Source organism: Rhinatrema bivittatum, chromosome 12 (assembly GCF_901001135.1).
Source record: "Rhinatrema bivittatum chromosome 12, aRhiBiv1.1, whole genome shotgun sequence".
NCBI lineage: Eukaryota > Metazoa > Chordata > Amphibia > Gymnophiona > Rhinatrematidae > Rhinatrema > Rhinatrema bivittatum.
In genome coordinates this window covers 15,528,074-15,548,062 of record NC_042626.1, presented here as the reverse complement: position 1 = coordinate 15,548,062, position 19,989 = coordinate 15,528,074, and the positions used below count along the sequence as shown (strand labels likewise).

General features: G+C 41.8%; 1 protein-coding gene across 1 annotated transcript in view; it reads left to right on the top strand.

The window, feature by feature from the left end:
- The window catches only part of SYT2 (synaptotagmin 2), a 134,566-nt gene that overhangs the window by 17,056 nt on the left and 97,521 nt on the right, over nucleotides 1-19,989 (top strand). The window lies entirely within an intron of this gene.

Genomic DNA, 19,989 nt, shown 5'->3' with positions numbered 1-19,989 from the left:
AACTGTATTTTGAAAGTCAAAATAATAAGACCTATTTATTACAGAAGACCAGAATAATTTTTAGACAGTCAGCTTTCATTCACATCTTTTGGGATGTGAAATGTTTGGGGGGTGGTGGTGTTGTGGTTTTTTTTGTGTTTTTTTTTTTACTGAGATCCCCATTTCAAATCTAAGTTTATTTTGGTTTGTAGCATTTTCTGAAACCTAGAACCTGATGGCAGATAAAAGCCCATGATATCCAGTTTTCCCTTCTTGCTGAATAATGCATTCCACTCAATCCCTGGTATTATAGAAATATTTACTTACCTTACAAGCATTTATTTTCCACGGATCCAAAATGATGGCAAAGACTGTTCGGCCCAATCACAACTCCTGCCCAGCTTTATAGTCCCCCTCCTCTCCCTCCAAGATCCTCTGTGCTTGTCCCAGCCTTTATTGAAGTCTGTTGTTGGTTTGGCCTCCTTGGCAGACAATTTCATGCAAACAATCTCCTTTTCTGTGCAGAAATATTTTCTGTTGGTATTATTCCTCGAAGCCTCAGAATAATCTTTTGTTCTAGAACTTCCTTTCTTCTAAAACCTGTTCTGCTTCTTGTGCTCTCTTTATATCTTTTGAGGTATTTGAATGTTTCTCATATCCCTCCTCTCTCTTGTAGGTTGTATATGTGTTTAGGTGATTAAGCCCTTCTTCAAAAGGATGTTGGTTAGTTTTTTTGCTTCAGGTTCCTCCTTTCTGATCTCCCTGCTAATATTACTACTACTACTTAACATTTCTATAGTGCTACATGACATACACAGCATTGTACAAACGTACAAAAAGACAGTCCCTGCTCTATAGAGCTTATAATCTAATAAGACAAACATACAGGACAAAAGATTTGTGGTATTTCATAAAGCAAGACAATGGTTTAAAAGAAAAGAAAGTTAGTTAACAAGACTAAAAGCAGACAATCAGGCCTAAGATTTAAAAGCAGTTTCAAAAAGCTGGGTCTTTGGATGGGATTTAAACATGGCAAGAGAGGGAACATGATGCACCAGTTCAGGAAGACTATTCCAAGTGCATGGCACAGCCAGATGGAAAGCACAGAGTCAGGAATTGGCAGTAGAGGAGAAGGGCACAGATAGGAGTGACATCTGATGAGTGGAGTACAGAAGGAAGGGTGTAGAGAGAGATAAGAGAGGAGAGGTAGTGAGGTGCTGCAGAGTTGAAGGCATTTGTAGGTGAAAAAGAAGAGCTTGAACTGTATACGGGAGCGGAGAGGGAGCCAATGCAGTGACTTCAGAAGAGGGGTTATGTGAGCATAACAAATTTGGCAAAAGATAAGTAGTGCAGCTGAATTTAGGACAGATTGCAGTGGAGACAGATGGCTTGCCGGGAGACCTGTGAGGAGCAGGGTGCAATAGTCTAAGCAGGAGGAGATGGAAGAGTGGATAAGGTTTCTGGCAGTGTGTTCAGAAAGGAAAGGATGGATTTTGGCAACATTATAAAGAAAGAAATGACACATTTTAGCAGTGTTTTGGATGTGCAAAGAGAGAGAGGAGTCGAAGAAGATTCCAAGGTTACTGGCTGATGGGACCAGGATGACGACTGTGTTATCCACAGAAACAGAGAGAGGAGAAAATGGGCTGGGGGGGGGGGGGGGGGGGAGAGAGATAAGAGCTCGGTCTTGGCCATGTTGGGACATGGGACATCCCAGGCAGCAACTTGTGAAACTGTGGATGACACTATGTCTGCATAAATTCAATATTCAACATCAAGACCTCCCTGAAATCTGAAGATAGAAATCAGAAAAGATATTAAAAAGCATTGTTGACAGTGCTGAACCTTACGGGACATTTGTGATCATTTGTTTGACTTGCAGGCATCAATTAACCAATATGCGATGGGAGTCTCAAGCTGAGTGTTCATTGTGGAACAAATACTAAAAGACAACCTAGACCCCACAAGTAGAAAGTGGACTACTGGCTGAATAGGCTGTGCAGACATGCTTACCCAAAGTTACTGTCTCCTTGAGACACGCTGTCCAGGCAGTAATGGGATATGAATGTGTACACAGATGATCAAATAGCAAGTTTGCAAATGTCTTCAGTAGAAGTGGCCCTTAGATGAGCCACTGACAGAAACTATGTCATGTGGGTAGCTGTCCCGAAGAGATAGGAAGGGAAAAAATGTGACTGGATATCATTCTCAAAAGAGTTTCCCTGCCCTCCTGCCTCACACTCACACTTACATGTGCACACACACTCACATGCACATACTCCAGATAAAAGGAAAATGCATTCCCTACATGGAAGAGAGAGCTAGAATCCTCGAATATACCCAATCCATTCTCACCCTTTCCTTACAGAAGCCAGGCAGTTGGACAACCTTGGAGAATGAGCTTCTTATTAGTAGAAATGGGTGGTGGTATTGTAACCAGTGTTCATGCAAGAGGGGAAACTGGTAAGGAGAAATCTATCAATGATCCATTTGCCAACTGTCTTGAATGATCTTAATCTGCAGTTTTCAGACTCTTCTCAGTAAAAAAAAAAACAAAACAAACCCCAGCAACCCCCCGCCCCCTTCCTTGGAATGCTAAGTGCAATATTTTGGGTTTATTTCAGTCAAACAAGATAGTGTTCCACTCATAAATTTATGGCGAAATTAAAGAAAAACATCTATAAATTACAACAAGACATTGCACAGAAGCAGTGAACCATAGTGCAAAATGTCTTAAATATGGGTTTTAGAAAGATGAGGTTTTGGTTCTTTCCAGAGTTCACTATTGTATTTTGTTTATAGCTTCTCATCTAAAGTTGAAATGCATATATGAAGCTTCAATGACACACTATAAAATGGGAATGTATAGAATACTTTAAAATCCAATTCTTCTGTGGTCTGTGCATCTTCTTTCCTTTAATCCCAATCAGCTTGTTGGTCTTGTGGAGTAGCAAGCTCCTTTGCCTACTGTCTGTAAGGCTTGTACTGATCATTCATTACTTTCCTGTTTTGACTTGCCTATATTTATTTTGTATGGATCATTCTATCTACAGTACACTATTGGCACTAGATAAAGATAAATATTTGCTACTACTTGTTAAAAAAAAAAAAAAAAAGAAAGAAAAAATGGTTAGCAACTGCCCATTTTGAAAAGGATGAGGATATGCTTCTTCCAACTTTGTCTTCTTTGAAGTCCCACAGGGTGATAGCAAGTTCAAAGCTGAGCTAATGCAGACATTCATTTATGACATCTCTGCTGTTAGTTTTCTCATAAATCTAATAAGATAAATATTCTTAATTTTGAATTTGCAAGCAGTATATTAACTCCCAAGGATATTCTGCTCATGATAAACTATAAAGAAAAAGCTGTAATAAAAAGCTATGTTCAAAATCCTCCAACAGAGGAAAAATTAAAGGAGTCTTTCTGTATTTGCTATTCTTTTCTGTTACAGGCCAGAAAAGTTTTTACATATCCTTTAGCAATCAGTGTGATGGGGTAAGGTAACATAGCATCGAGAAGAATGTAGAATTGTGAGCTCTGCGTTCAAAATGCACCTCCTATCAATTGACTTTATGACCTCAAGCAAATCCGTTAACCTTTCTGGACTCAAATTTCCATTGGAAGCTCTTTGGCAAAGAGACTGTAACCACGGCAGCACTTAAGAAACATTTTGAACAGCAGAAATAGCAGCTGCTACAATGCTTTCCTGCACTGCCGTGGTTCAGCACCACATCTAATGGACAGTTCCTGTCGTCTTGATTATTGCAAATAGGGAGCTTGTACAGTATGAGAGGGAAACTTAGTGGATTTTTGTCACAAAAAAGCAATTATAATAAACTCTATTGTCATGGTTTATAAAACCAGGACAATCAAAGTACATGGTAAATACATCCTATCTAGAGCAAGTTTGATTCATGTAGCTCGCTTATAATGAGACCATCAGTGTGTATTAAATGTCATATTTCGGTCTTATACACTTACTTATTAAACGTTTTTATTTTTGTTTTACACACTGCACAAAGAAAATCGCTAAGGTCTTCATCATTTCTATCCCTGATCCTGACATAGTTACAAAGGTAGTTGAAGTTGAATACAGATTAGAGAGAGTCCTCGCATCCACCTTTTGTGGTTTGAGACTCTGTGGTAATTCAAGGGAAGGCAAAATAGCACTGCACCTGTAGCCCGTCCTGCAGTAGTGAAAAAAATTCTTTCTGATCATCCAAATTTGGTTATTGGCTCAGAATCAATGGATTAGCACATTTTCCCCATTTCTCTAATTGGTAGCTATATCATCACACCTACCAAGCTTTATTTTTTTTACTCTAAAAAGACTCCATCTAATTTACTTTTGAATCGACTGTTTCTAGACACAGCTACTGCTGGAGGACAAAATGTGATTCTCTTTTTTTAATCTTTATTGGATAAAAAAATAAATTTTAAAAGTAGTCACTTGGCGCCCTCTTAATCTTAGAGAGGGTCCCCTTTTGTAGTATTTCAGCTGTTTGGGGCAGTTCATGTAATATACTCTGCTTTCTCTTCAGATCAAATAAATGAGAGTATTCTTGGATCTGAGTGTGGGGTCAGTGTCATGAGCAGAGGATTTATTTATTTATTTATTTATTTCGGATTTTTATATACCGACATTCTCAATACAAGTATCGAATCAGGTCGGTTTACATATAACAAAACTTTCGCACAAAAAAAAAGGATGTTCCCTTCATGGCCTGTGTTTGAGACTGGGAAACTTATACAGGAAAGGGGATGGTTAGTAACAGCTGCTACCTGACCCCATTGGGGACACAATGTTTAGGCTGGAGGAAGAAATGTATACATGCAGATTGCATTTTCAAAGCTTCACATTTTACTTTTTCCAAGCAGCTGTAACTATAATTACTTTACACCCAGAGCAATTTCCAATGTGAAAGTCCATGTATAGTTTTTGTTTTGAAAACTGGGGCAAAGGCTCTGCCTAAAAAATATCTTCCATTGTTGTCCTAGTGTGAACCATTTGAGAATTACCTCCTTCCAGTCCATGTTCTCTTTCCAGGCAATCGATGTATCTGAAAACTTACCTCTTTCTGCTACTGTGCTTGAATATTTGTTGATTTTCTAAGTCTGAGGACTTAATTCATTTGATGGCTCCATATCTGCTAACATAGCCCAGATATACCAAAAGATGTTTACAATGTTTCTTTCAGGAGAAAACCACTTAACACATCTGACTCAAGGCCTTTACATTTCAAGTCGGGAAGCTGGGATCCAAATATCCAGCTACTTGCCTCTGTCTTGGATTACTGTGTATTTGCCTTCCCTTCCTCCATCATAGCATTAGAAATGCTTCTAAAAATATGTACGGGCATGAGAGAATAATTGGAAGGCAGGGAATGATCTCTAGGCTAACTCAGCCAGGGGTGCTGTGCCTTCAGCTCTGTCTCCTCATCCTTGGTTCAGAATTACACATTAGTTTTGTAATTGAAGTCCAACTCCACTCTGCCTTGCAGTGATAACGAAATGGCTAAACACCCCTTACTGAGATCAGAAGTTCATTGTACACTTGTCCTTCCAGATCCCTTGTAAATTTAGTTGTGCTGCAGAATTCTCGCCCATGCACTATCTCAGCTTGTCACCAGCAGACTTATGGCTCATTACTTTTGAAAAGCAAAGTGGCATGTAGAAACTTTGAGGTCAAATTCATAGCTGGTGAAGTTTAGATATTTTTGTTTCAATTAAATTTTGTGACTTGCTTTTCTGTCTTCCTCTTATTTCCACCATCCCCCTTCTCCAGCTCTCTCAAAAAATGTTTAACCTGTAAGTTTCCCCCCCCCCCCCCCCCCCCGATCTTTTGGGCAATCAGAACCAGGGCTGGGACCTGGTGCCATCATCCTTCAATTGCAGCTAGCTGGAGATTCATGTTCCTCTCCCAATTTAATCATTACAGTGACAGGCCTTGGCTCAGAGCCACACAGCAGATCTTGTGCACCAAGACAGTGTTTCTCAACCCTTTCAAGGAACAGGTATGCCCTATCTTCTGAAAATGAGTTAGTTCCCTCCACTCTCCTTATGAGCTGCTTCCACTGTAGCACTGCCACTGTCTGCTGTTGCCACTAGCGATCTGAACTCTGCTCCTTCATTCTCTCCAGTTTTTTATTTACTATCTCTTCTCACTGCTCCTGAACTTTTCCAACATCTTTGAGCTTTCAACCTTCCCATGTACTCCATTTTCCTCTTTTCTTTCCTTTTCCTTGTCTCCCATCTCTTCCTCCATCTACATATCATCCCTCATCTGTATAATGCCCCTTGCCACCACCATCTCTTCCCCTGCATGCTGTCTCCCCTTTGGTATATAAGCCCCATTGCTGCTGTTTTTCTCCATCCGCCCCAGCACTATGAACAAGTTGAAAATGTGTGGGCTGGCACTGCTATTGCCTGATGTCATAGGACATGTTTTAAAAAAAAAAAAAATCTGCTCCTGTTGCTGATGCAGACTGGACAGAGTGGCTGACACCTGTGGCATAGGCTTCCACCATTGCTCCTGTTCAAGCTGCTCAGTCCTGCATGTGGCCACAGACAAATGGTGCATGGCTGTGTATATGGATACAACTAGACAAAACATTACCCCTGCAATGTTAGTGCCTGTGTACTCCCAGAGTTACATGTACCACAGGTGAGAGACTGCACCAGGACTCTCTCTGCAAACCTAGAATCATGAGCAGTAGATGTCACATTGTCCATGACTTTGGTTTAACTCTTCGCCTATGGTACCTACGTGTAATCCACTTTGAAGTGCCTGAAAAGTGGAATATAAATTAAATACATTTTTCTCAGGATGTCCAAATGCTACCTCTGCAGCATCACCACCCAAGAAGTAGAAGATGTGAGTGGGACTCACATGGCAGCACACAGCATTGTCACTGAGCCACAGGGCTGGCCCACTTCTCAAAATTTTGGCCCAATTCAATGCCAGTTTACTAAGATTTTGCAGGAAACCTGGCTAACTCTGCATCCTGCAGAACTCTCAGAAAGGGAAAATTTGCTCCAACCTGATGCAGATTCAAATTTCCAGGAGGTTCATATTATATTTTATTTATTTATTATTTTTTTTTGGGTTTGCAAACTTCCTTTAAAATTTCACATCTCTCTACAACTCTGCCAGCATTTATATGCTCATGGGGGAAGGAACAGGAAGAAGAAGTTCTTATTAGAAATATTTGCAAGCAAAGGAACTACATTGGAAAAAGAAGTGAGGGAACTTGTTAATAACAAAGAAGCCTGCGAATAGCTGCACTAATCCAATGCCATTGGAGGAATGGGAGGGACAAGGCCTAAAATGAATGCTAGCTGCTGTGTGGTGGTCTCCTATGGGGTGGGCCTCTACCTTAAGTGACTGATTCTGAAGTAAGAGAGGAGAGAGAAAAGCAAAAGTAGTGGGTAAACTGACATTCAAGGTCAGGCAGATAATGGCGGAGCAGTGAAATAAAGTGATGTGGTCGTGAGCCCAGCTGGAACGAGAGTCCCTCGGCTCTGACGACCACCACAGTGCATCTCATTTAGGGGAAGCACCATCCACCTCCCCTCCCTCCCCCCCCCCCCCCCCCCCATTGCTGCGATCAGGTCTCTCCCACAATTCTAAATCCTAAATTGCTTTGGCTAGTGTGAATGTTAAGGACGGTGAGACAAACTTCAGCGCGGGGCTGAGAAAGGTGAGTGGGGAGGAGGGGAGATGGGCCGAGCCGGAGGGATTGCTGCTGGAGAGGAGGAGGCACCGCGCCATGTACTGTGCAATTAGCGCATCATCCATCAAAGCTGTCAGGGCAGCACCGCAGAGCCCAGCCTGCTTCTCCTATCGCACGGGAGGGGCACTCCAGCAGCAACCTCGCTCCCACGCCCCTCATCCCTAGTCTGGGAAGGACCACGTGTAACCTGAGTAACGCAACCTCCTTGCTTTGGCAGGCTTTGATTTCTGTATTAACCATAGTGTCCAATCGGGATGGACATGTGCAGACCTGTCCACGGGACCTGGCACAAGATCTCCACTCGTCCTCAAGGTGTAATCATTACATGAATATACCAATGCTGATTTTATATGGTACCTGGTTTCTAAAAAAAAAAAAAGCACCCCAGCATGCTATGCAAGTTTTGAATACTGCAGAAATGTACACGCAGCCATCTCGGGATGCATAGCCTACTAGCTTCGTTACGATGTCCTGATAACGGGAAGAGCTTGCAACCGACAGAGCAAAAAAAAAAACAAAACCCAAACCAAACGTTATTTATTCATTCTTCTATTCAACTGCTGCTGCTAAAATTGTTCAACGTAGATTAAAATAAACATTCAGCTTTATTAGAGGTGGCTTCGTCCGAACAGCATTTCATCCTGGGGAATGCAGAGAGGGAGGGAGGCTTGGAGGTTATTGGATTTCTGCCCTTGCAATGCCTTCCAAAACCCATTTAATTTGGCCTTTGTTTCCTATAATAAAAGGTGAGCGATTAGAGATGAATTAACTATGTCAGATTATATGAAACCACCTTTTTTGACCCCTTTCATCCCTGACTCCCCAAGAGCAAGGAATCCTAAAAAGACAAACATCTACTGCTGCCTCTCCACCCAACCACTTAGTCTTCGGGTCTGCAAGGGTTCTAGTGGGGAGGAGCTCTGAACCCCTGAGCCATCCAATCTTAGCAGGGAATGGCTCTGCCTATCCCTGTATGTCTGTGCTGGTCTTCTGAACTCTCCAGTCCTAGAGGTGATGGGCTCTCTGTATCCCTGTGCTGGTCCCCCAAGTCATCCAGTTATAGAGGTGATGTGCTCTATATCCCTGTGCCTATCCATAGAAGCATTCAGTTTTTCTGCTATTCACTAGCATGCACTAGCATGCACTATCTAATTTCCCAAGACTGGCTGGAGACTTTTATTAGAGTGTAGTGTGATCCGTGGTTATGAGTTGATTGCCACTAATATATTGTTTCTAGACTAGGTGAGAGGGCAGTGGGGTATGTGCAGACTCTTTGGGAGCTGTTGGACAGCCTAACAGGCCGATACAGTAAAAAATGCGGGAGAGCGGGCGAGCGCCCGCTCTCCCAGTGTGTGCACAGGACACTCTCCTGTGCACGCGATACAGTAAATAAATGTATTTAAATTAGGCCTGCTGGTAAAAAGAGGTGCTAGGGACACTAGCACGTGCCTAGCGCCTCTTTCCGGACAGGAGTGGCGGCTGTCAGCGGGTTTGACAGCAGACGCTCAATTTTGCTGGCATCGGTTCTCGAGCCTGCTGACAGCCACAGGTTAGGAAACCGGACACCAACAAAATTGAGCATCCGGTTTTCAAGCTGTGAGCCCCGGGCCTATTTCAAAATTTTATTTTATTTTATTTTTTTTTTACTTTTTTAAACTTTCAGGACCTCTGACTTAATATCGCCATGATATTAAGTCAGAGGGTGCACAGAAAAGCAGTTTTTACTGCTTTTCTGTGCACTTTCCCGGTGCCCGGAGAAATTAGCGCCTACCTTTGGGTAAGCGCTAATTTCTGAAAGTAAAATGTGCAGCCTGGCTGCACATTTTACTTTCTGAATCGCATGGGAATGACTAATAAGGCCATCAACATGCATTTGCATGTTGCGGGCGCTATTAGGTTCGGAGGGGTTGGACGCATTATGGACATGCTATTACCCCTTACTGAATAAGGGGTAAAGCTAGCACGTCGAAAACGCGCGTCCAAATGCCGGCTAACAGTGCGTTCCGTCGGAGCGCACTGTACTGTATTGGCCTGTAAGTGAATTAGATCATCTCTGCAGCTGTGGTAAGGCCATTGTGGTAGGCAATTAAAAATCAGCAGACATCTGGTCATCCTCACTAATGTTTGCTTGAAGTAGAGACGGCAGCCCAGCCCTCGGTGACCTTACACAGGCTGATAATCTACAAGAAAGTTGTTCCTTGCTTCCCAAGAAGCCATTTGTAACTTCTCTGCTTCAGCTAAAAATGGATTCTCCTAGTAAAACTGGCCTGGGAGTAACTGGCCATAGCTGTGTGGGCTGAAGGTCTCACCAAGAGGAATCTGAAAATATTGAACTTGAAACTAAATGAGCAGGTCATTTTAATAAACCTTTTCATCTGGCCCTAGAGACGATTTTGGTTTTTTTTTTTTTTTTGGGCTGATGTCTACCAGTGTAGGCTTCTGTAGGGTTGGGCACAGAGCTTTAACCTTGGAGGCACCAATTGCACCTGCCATTCCCCTCTTTGTTGTGTGATCCTGAGCTAAACATTTGACTTCCTTGTGCACAAACTCAAATGGTAAGCTCTCATGAGCTTGCCATTTGATTTACACTATATATGCTGGTGATATATAAATAGTACAAGTCAAAAACAATATAATGTTCCAGGAGCCATCTGATCAATTGTTTGAGTAAGCCTTTGGAACCAACAGTTTCTATATTTTTAAAATAAGACCTTTCAGGTCACCTCCTACATGGCTGCTGTAGCTTGCCCTCCATTAGCATGTAGCTGGGATGAGTGCCATTGGCTAGGCTAACATGGTTTGGTTTTTGTGCATGCCTCAGAACTGAGGACAGTGGTTGGCTGAGCAATCAATGCAACCCATGGCATGTCTGCCCTCTGCAAAATCCATACCATTGCTACACTGAGCTCCCATGTCTGCTGCCAGCTAAAAGAAGAACACATCCTGTTCTTAACATTCCACTTTTCCTATGCATTAGCAGTATGTAAATGTTGCTGGGTAACGCCTTTTAGTTATTCAGTCTCAGTGGTGAGAACTGCACACCTGACTGTAGGTAAATATGCCTGCTTAGTATTACTGATGTTTATAGCTACCAATGAGGAAAAAGAGATTGTCCTGGAAGAGGGATGGTGGAGGAAGGGACAATTAAAATACACATGCAGACTTGATTTTCCACTCGACATGCATGTGCTATCTTGGGTGTAGTTCCACTTCAGAAAATGCAGGTGCAGGCTCCACAGATATAAAAGCCCTTTGTAACTTCAAAGTCCATGCAAGTGAAAATTGACCTCTTACATGATCGGAGACAATTCTATTAACAAAATCCTTTCTGTAACTCTATTCTTTTATTTTAATCACATGCAGGCCTATGCAATAAAACCCATGGTAAAATAAAAGGGCTCTAGCATGTGTGCATCTGTAAAAATTTTATGTGGACACTAAAAACAGGACTTAATGGGCTATGCAGTAAATTTTACCAAGTGACTACTAAAAATCACCCTTGATAGCATATGTATAGTATTAGCATGGTCTCCAGTACAAACAGTGAAGCATCAATATTAGCTGCCACAAAATCCCCTGTAGTAACCATTGTGAAGTGAAAGAGCTGGCTAGCAGGGGAATTTCAAACCTCTCATCCCCTCCTCCAAGACTGAAAAGAATCCTCCTCTAGTAATACATTATTCCATCACCACCACCTCGGCACCATCAAGCCACTAAGCCCTCTCTCCCACCCCCTTCAGAATGTGCTGTGCCATTCTGGAGGGACCCTATTGCAATTTTCCATGACAAGAGGGACGCTGGAGCTCTTTGGCTGGCACCTTGGCTCAACTCCAAATTCTGCCCACTAGCTGGTAGTGGTATGAGAGGGGTTTGTTGATGTGCTGTGGGTTAAGGAGAGATTGGTGAGACAGGCTAAGAGAGAATTTGAAAAGATGTTGGCCATAGAGGCAAAAACTCACAGTAAAAACCTTTTTAAATATATCCGAAGCAGAAAGCCTGTGAGGAGTCAGTTGCACCGTTAGATGATCGAGGGGTTAAAGGGGCACTTAGAGAAAATAAGGCCATGGCGGAAAGATTAAATGATTTCTTTGCTTCAGTGTTTACTGAAGAAGATGTTGGGGAGGTACCCGTACTGGAGAAGGTTTTCATGGGTAATGATTCAGATGGACTGAATCAGATCACGGCGAACCTAGAAGATGTGGTAGGCCTGATTGACAAACTGAAAAGTAGTAAATCACCTGGACCGGATGGTATACACCCCAGAGTTCTGAAGGAACTCGAAAATGAAATTTCAGACCTATTAGTAAAAATTTGTAACCTATCATTAAAATCATCCATTGTACCTGAAGATTGGAGGATAGCTAATGTATGTAACCCCAATATTTAAAAAGGGCTCCAGGGACGATCCAGGAAACTACAGACCAGTTAGCCTGACTTCAGTGCCAGGAAAAATAGTGGAAAGTGTTCTAAATATCAAAATCACAGAACATATAGAAATATATGGTTTAATGGAACAAAGTCAGCATGGCTTTACCCAAGGCAAGTCTTGCCTCACAAATCTGCTTCACTTTTTTGAAGGAGTTAATAAACATGCAGATAAAAGTGAACCGGTAGATGTAGTGTACTTGGATTTTCAGAAGGCATTTGATAAAGTTCCTCATGAGAGGCTTCTAGAAAAAGTAAAAAGTTATGGGATAGGTGGCGATGTCCTTTCGTGGATTACAAACTGGCTAAAAGACAGGAAACAGAGAGTAGGATTAAATGGACAATTTTCTCAGTGGGAGTGGGCAGTGGAGTGCCTCAGGGATCTGATTGGGACCCTTACTTTTCAATATATTTATAAATGATCTGGAAAGAAATACGACGAGTGAGGTAATCAAATTTGCAGATGATACAAAATTGTTCAGAGTAGTTAATCACAAGCAGATTGTGATAAAATGCAGGAAGACCTTGTGAGACTGGAAAATTGGGCATCGAAATAGCAGATGAAATTTAATGTGGATAAGTGCAAGGTGATGCATATAGGGAAAAATAACCCATGCTATAGTTACACAATGTTAGGCTCCATATTAGGTGCTACCATCCAAGAAAGAGATCTAGGCGTCATAGTGGATAACACATTGAAATCGTCAGTTCAGTGTGCTGCGGCAGTCAAAAAAGCAAACAGAATGTTGGGAATTATTAGGAAGGGAATGGTGAATAAAACAGAAAATGTCATAATGCCTCTGTATCGCTCCATGGTGAGACCGCACCTTGAATACTGTGTACAATTCTGGTCGCCGCATCTCAAAAAAGATATAGTTGCGATGGAGAAGGTACAGAGAAGGGCAACCAAAATGTTAAAGGGGATGGAACAGCTCCCCTATGAGGAAAGACTAAAGAGGTTAGGACTTTTCCGCTTGGAGAAGAGACGACTGAGGGGGGATATGATAGAGGTGTTTAAAATCATGAGCGGTCTAGAACGGGTAGATGTGAATCGGTTATTTACCCTTTCGGATAGTAGAAAGACTAGGGGGCACTCCATGAAGTTAGCATGGGGCACATTTAAAACTAATCGGAGAAAGTTCTTTTTCACTCAGTGCACAATTAAACTCTGGAATTTGTTGCCAGAGGATGTGGTTAGTGCAGTTAGTGTAGCTGTGTTTAAAAAAGGATTGGATAAGTTCTTGGAGGAGAAGTCCATTACCTGCTATTAAGTTCACTTAGAGAATAGCCACTGTCATTAGCAATGGTTACATGGAATAGACTTAGTTTTTCGGTACTTGCCAGGTTCTTATGGCCTGGTTTGGCCTCTGTTGGAAACAGGATGCTGGGCTTGATGGACTCTTGGTCTGACCCGGTATGGCATGTTCTTATGTTCTTAACTCCCCCCACCCTCTGCTAACTGGCCCCCCTCACTTCAGGCTGGTTGATTTCTTGAGGCAGGATGCATGCTCAAAACTTAATGCTTGGTCTGAGGCAGCTGTTAATTTTTTTTTTTTACTTTTATTGGGCCACTAGTAAATATTAGGTGAAGCATAGCCATGAGCCTACTATAGCCTCATTTTCATATTCCACTCTCTCATTTGCAGGCAGTTTTGTGCTAAGTTTAGCATGTACTTGTTGTTGTCATTAACTTTGTTGGCTTACTATTTTAGTATACAAAATAAGCCCTTATTGCGTAGCAGGCACACACGATAGGCCTTTATCTTGCACAGTAAGCTTTATCGCTTAGGCCCCTTTATGCATTACTTTGGCAACCCATCTATGAACTGTCTGGCCAAGAAATATTCCTTAGTATGATAGGAGAGAGATCATAAACCAGCTCCGGGATATGCTGAAGAGTATCGGTACTCTGTGGGTGGATCTCCTTCACTTGCCCATTGCTTCAGATCATGTTGACAGCAGGCCAAGGAACTAATTAGGTGAGTAACAGATGGGCCCTCAAAGGATTGCAGATACAAGCACTAGACATTAAAAGATACAAGCACTCGAAAAAGCAAGCAACAAAATAATACTATGCCCCAAGGAGTAGTCTGTTGGCTCAGCTTTATTTTATTTATTTAAAAAACATTTCTATATCACCTCCCTATACCAAATAAATAGGTATGCCTGAAGTGGTGTAAAAAATAAAATCATCAATACATGCAAATTAAAAACCAAATAAAACATAACAGAGCACCATTGACTCTTTCATGGAGTGACAGATACTATCCTTAAAAGAAACATGGGGGTAACCTGCACGGAGCGGCAGTTACTTCCATAAGAAACTTGTTGGGCAGACTGGATGGACCATTTGGCCTTTAGCTGCCGTCATTACTATGTTAATAATTGTCACCTTTTCACAAAAACCATTTGCCACCTTCTGAAGGGTCTTTGCATGTTCTCAAAGTAAGTGGAGGCAGATTTCAGGAAATGTGTCTACGACTGCCTTGCAGGAACTTGGACCCTTCCCGGTGGAAACTGCTGCTAAAAGCCAGATATTGGTGGCAGAATCCCTTGGCTTTGTAGCTATCGAGACCGGTAGTCAAATGAGGTTTAACAGTTGCCTTTTGCTGTCTGCTCAGGTGCTTCTGCCCTGCTACACCAGTATTTCTGGATCACAAGAAGCTGAGTGTCGTAGGTGTGACCCTACTGAGCTGCTCCCTGTTTGGCCTTTTTTCTTTTACGTCCAGGCTGGCATTTGTTGTCTATGGGGTAGATTTTAAAAGAAGCGCGCACTTCCCAGCATGCACACATGTGCGCGCATGTTATAAAATCCGGGGGTCGCACGCGCTGGGGGGGACACACACACTTATGCAGTTTCCGCACAGCGACGCCTCCTAGCCTTCCCAATTAAGGAGCGGGCTGGGAGGGAGCTTGCCTACCCCCCCCCCCCAACCTAACCTCCCTTCCCCTTCCTGTCTCCTCTCCTCTCTTCCCCACCCCCTAAACCCTACCTATTCCTTTATCTTTGTTTTGTTTCAGTACTTACTTCAGGGCCCGACCTAAAGAAAGCTGTGCGCGCCGGCAGAGCGAACAACGGAGCTGCCCTGGCCCGCCCCTTCACACGTGTAGCCGGGCCTTGTTGAAGATTGGTTAGGCGCGCACAAAGCCCGGCCACGCACGTAAAGGCCGGACTTTACACGCGTGGCCAAATAGAAAACCTTCCCGTATGCTTTTACCCTTTTATGAAGCAATGTACATGTTTTCTGGAAGCTGAGCTCTTTGCTTTAAAAAAATAGTGAAGTTATATTTCAAGTGGTTTAGTGTTTTGTGTGAATAGCAACCAACAGAAACAATTGAAAATAATGAATAATTTCACAAGGAGCCTGGATGTGGCACTGCCAGCTGCCCAGGGACAGAAATCATGGTTCTGATCTACTTACGTGTTTCCTAAATTATATTGCTGCTTGGATTCACTTCAGTAAAGGTATATGGTTTCGATAAGATCTATGTGAGATCCAGATCAGTGCTGGTTACCATCTATTACTGATATCCATGCAAATTTGGATAAGGGATGCATCTTATTCCTTCTGACTTCCATTTCACTCCCAGATAGAAACTGGTGTGTGTGTGTTTGCATTTTTTAAAAATCTCCCCTTTCAGATAGCACCCACCATTAACAGGTCCTAAGCTCTAATCCATATCAAGATGGTTATCCATGTTTATTTGTTGCTTTCAGTTCAGCATGTGGTCAAGATTTAAAAAAAAAAAAAAGGGGAAAAAGGCAAATAGAATGTTAAGGATGATTTTGAAAGAAATGGAGAATATCCTATTACCTCTGTATCAATCCATGGTGCCTCTGCACCTTCAGCATTGTGTGCAGTACTGGTCACCCCATCTCAAAGGAGCTATAGCAGAACTAGAGAAAGTTCAGAGAAGGATAACAAAAATGCTAAATGGGATGCAACTGACTCCCTTATGAAGAAAGTTATGCAGGTCAGGGCTTTTCAGCATATTTACTGTATAGGCCTAGAGCAGAAGAATATTAAATACAAATAACACACACTCTTGTTGTTCAAGAACAGTTAAAAGACCATAAAACTGAAAAAGGGAAAACACTTAAATTACTTTTAAAAATCAAAACTTGTGATTTTATTTCATTGTGTTCCACTGATGTGTACAAGAAGTCACCAAAATGACTTTATATTTAGTTAAGGACTGAAATAGTGAGACTGAATAATTGAATTGTATTGTATTGATTTCAGGGTCCCTGATGAAATCTCTCCTCCTTAGAGCACGGTAGTGGGTGCATGCTGTGCATTACAAACAGATACTCCTAGCTCTGCTTTCAGCTGCTTCCACATTGTGGTGGAAGCTGGGAATGATATGTACTTGGGACTGGGAGGAGGACTCCTGGGTGCTTGCATCAAGTTCATCGTTAACACTTTATGCACCTGATTTTCAAAGCCATGTATGAGCCTAAACCCTGGCATCATGCCCATAAATGTCAATTATAAAAATAGCCTGGGGGGGGGGGGGGGGGGGGGGGCTCAGTGCGTGACTTTTATGCAAACTGCAGAGAGATGTTCCTGGGTGTGCAGCTTACTCATATTTATTTTTAAAAAATGAGTTGTAAATTTACCCTCATAAACCATACACATCCTCTTCATAGGATATAAATTGTTTTGCATAACAAATTGTGTATACACTCTGACACTTCTGTACAAAATTTCAAAGCAAACTTATTTATTTATTTATTTATTAACTTTTATTTACTGACATTCGTGAAGCACATCATGCCGGTTTACAATGAACTCAGGTGGGAGATACAGTAAAACAATGTAACATTAAAACAATATAATATTACTAACAAAAATCAAAAACAAAAACAAAACAAAGTAAAACAAAATAAACAATAAAACAATGAACCAAGGAGTAGAGATTTAAGGGAGAGTAGGGGAGGGAGAGGAGGGGGAAGGTAGGCTGGGGGGCAGGGCGAGGGGAGGGAGGGAGGGGGGTGGGAAAGGGGGATGAGGAGGGGAAGGGGAGAAAGGCATAGTTAAAAGAAGTAAAGGGAGAAAATAAAATAGAATAGAGGGAGACTATGTACAGATGACTAATGTACAGGTATCACTTAACTAAGTAGAATTATGGAAGAGTTGAAAAAGGCGGTATTCATTCACTGGGATTCACTGGGAAGGGATAAAGTCTGTGTGTAAAAGTTACCTGCAGACTTTACCCCAATGTGTACAGTTATAAGAACATAAGAACATGCCATGCTGGGTCAGACCAAGGGTCCATCAAGCCCAGCATCCTGTTTCCAACAGTTGCCAATCCAGGCCATAAGAACCTGGCAAGTACCCAGTTGCCCTCCTTTTTTGTGCCTGTGCCCCAGTTCGTCCATCTGTAATTTAGGAAGAATCTTTTCCCTTCCTCCTCCCTGTGATTAATGCCCTACGGCCCAGTTGTCTCTCTTTAAGAAAGCGTCCAAGTCACTACTAATGCTACAATTCCCCTGTTCCCTTTTGGAGGGTCTGAACAACTACCGACCACCATAGTAAAGATATCATCAAGCTCCAAGCCATCAGATTAATTGAGCCAGTTGAGTTTTAAACTCTTATGTTCAATAATTTATGGGATATGTAGTCTTTCATCTACTGACAAAAGGAAAACTGCAAAGCCTAGAATATTCAAGTAAAATACAGGACGGATTTTAATGCCCTTTTTCTAAAACATTACTTTCTCCCTACCCACAGATCACATCTTCCTTTTCCTTTCATATTCACCATTGTGTTTGGGATCATTTCTGTCCAGAACACTTAAATGCAGGTGTAAAATACACAGTGCATGGTTTGAATCAATATCAAGGTCAGCTGTTCCCAAAATGTGGACTTTGGGGACTCTCAACCAGATCTCTCTTGATTTTTCCAGGATAACCTGGCAATTAGCTCTGTTTGCAATTATGGGTCATGAATGTTCATTGTGGCTATCTAGAAAACCAAAGTCTGGTTGCTGGTCTTGAGGACCAAGTTTGGACACCTACGCTATTCTGTGCTAAGCAGAACTCCTCTCCACAGGAAACTTTGTGACCCAAGTTGAATTAACCACTACTAAAATATGAACATACTCCTCTACATGTTTCACACCAATCGATTCCTTGTTGATCTGTAAAGAAGAGCAGCATCTTTTGGAGTGATTAACACAACAAGGCATTTTGTCTCTGCCATTCTGAAAGCTGCTTTTGTGATGGTTGGATTCTATGTAAAAGTTCCATTCTGGGTTGGCCCCGTGGTTCAGGTCAATGCACAGATGATTCTGTTTTGAATCGCTATTGGTTGGAATAAGTTGGGTTGGGTTAGGTTAGGTGAACTGAAATGAGGTGGGAAAACTTGATCTTAGAGAGAAAACAACAATATTGAAGGAACAAAACACTTTTTAGCAAAGCACACTGAAATATCTACACACACACTCACACACTGTGGATTGTGAGCTTTTCATTTTTGGCTGGGATGAGTGGCTTCTTTAAGAATCCGTTCCTCTGCACTTGGGCTGGAACTGAAGTTCAGTCTACAGATGGAGGATAAATCTATCTGAATGCCAAGGAGCAGGTCTCAGCTCTACGGCAGCAACAGAAGATTGATGGCACCATGACAGGGCTGTAAAAAAGCACTAAATAATAAATATGTACTACAGTGTGCTCAGCACAGCTCATGGGAAAATAGTCATTGTTCCCTATATGGTGTTGAAAACTGTCAATTGGGAAAACTGCCATGCATTTTGGCTCCAGGTGCATTGAGGAGACAGAGTCCCAGGGCAAGGGCTTAGTGGAACAGAAAAAAAGAGGACTGAGTGTTGGGTCTTCCAGTGGTTCCTAAGCCTGGTTTAGGTATCCCACAGCCAGCTGGATTTTCAGGATATCTACAATGAGTATGCATGAGACAAATTTGCATCTACTGGGTCTACAATGTATGTATATAGTCCCATATTCATTTTGGATATCTTGAAAAGCTAGCTGGCTTGTGGAGTCTTGAGGACCAGTTTGGGAACCACTAACCCAACCCAGACCTTTTCTTCACAGACCATATTTACCAGAAAATGCCAAAGGACAAAGCTCCAGCCTTCATACAGTATTTTAGTGTGAACCTTTTTTGACGTATCCTCCCTTTCCTTTCTCAGTCATGCCAGATGGGCAGCTAATTGGTTAACTTCTCTTCCTTAATTCCTAGTGAGGGTGGAAAACAAAGTACAGGGATCATTCCTTCTCAAGCTGATGTCTTTAGTCAATCAGACACTGCTTAATGATGTCAGCTAACTTATCTAATATTGGTTATGGTAAAAATAAAATCGTGAACTTCCATATTCTATTGTCAGAAGTGAAATGACAGAATGTGTATAAAAGAAAAAGATTTTTAAGTAGTAAACTAAACAGATGTGTACTTCACTGTAAAGTTTTTAAGCCTGCCAGAATGATGAATCATGCAGACAGTGCAGTTTGAGCCTTCTGCCCTAAAATGTCTGGTATTAATATGCACAGTATAATTAAGTGATATCATTTAATAAAAAGGCCTTCAAAGGCTTTGTTTGGAGGCATGTAGGGAAGCACTGAATCCACTATAGAGGAATTGTCTAGATCCTTTCAGCTTCCACAAACATGAACACCTTTGAAACATATCATTGAAAAAAGATAGAAAAGCTATGTTTTTGAATTTGTCAATATTTATCTGCAGTCTGTACAAATTGATTCCACCTCTACATTTCCCTGTTACTCCTAGTAGACCAAATGCAGTAAGTAGTAATGTGATTATTGTCCTGCGATACATTTCTGTGTCCTGATAACGCAAAGTACAAATATAATATATAACTAAAGCCATT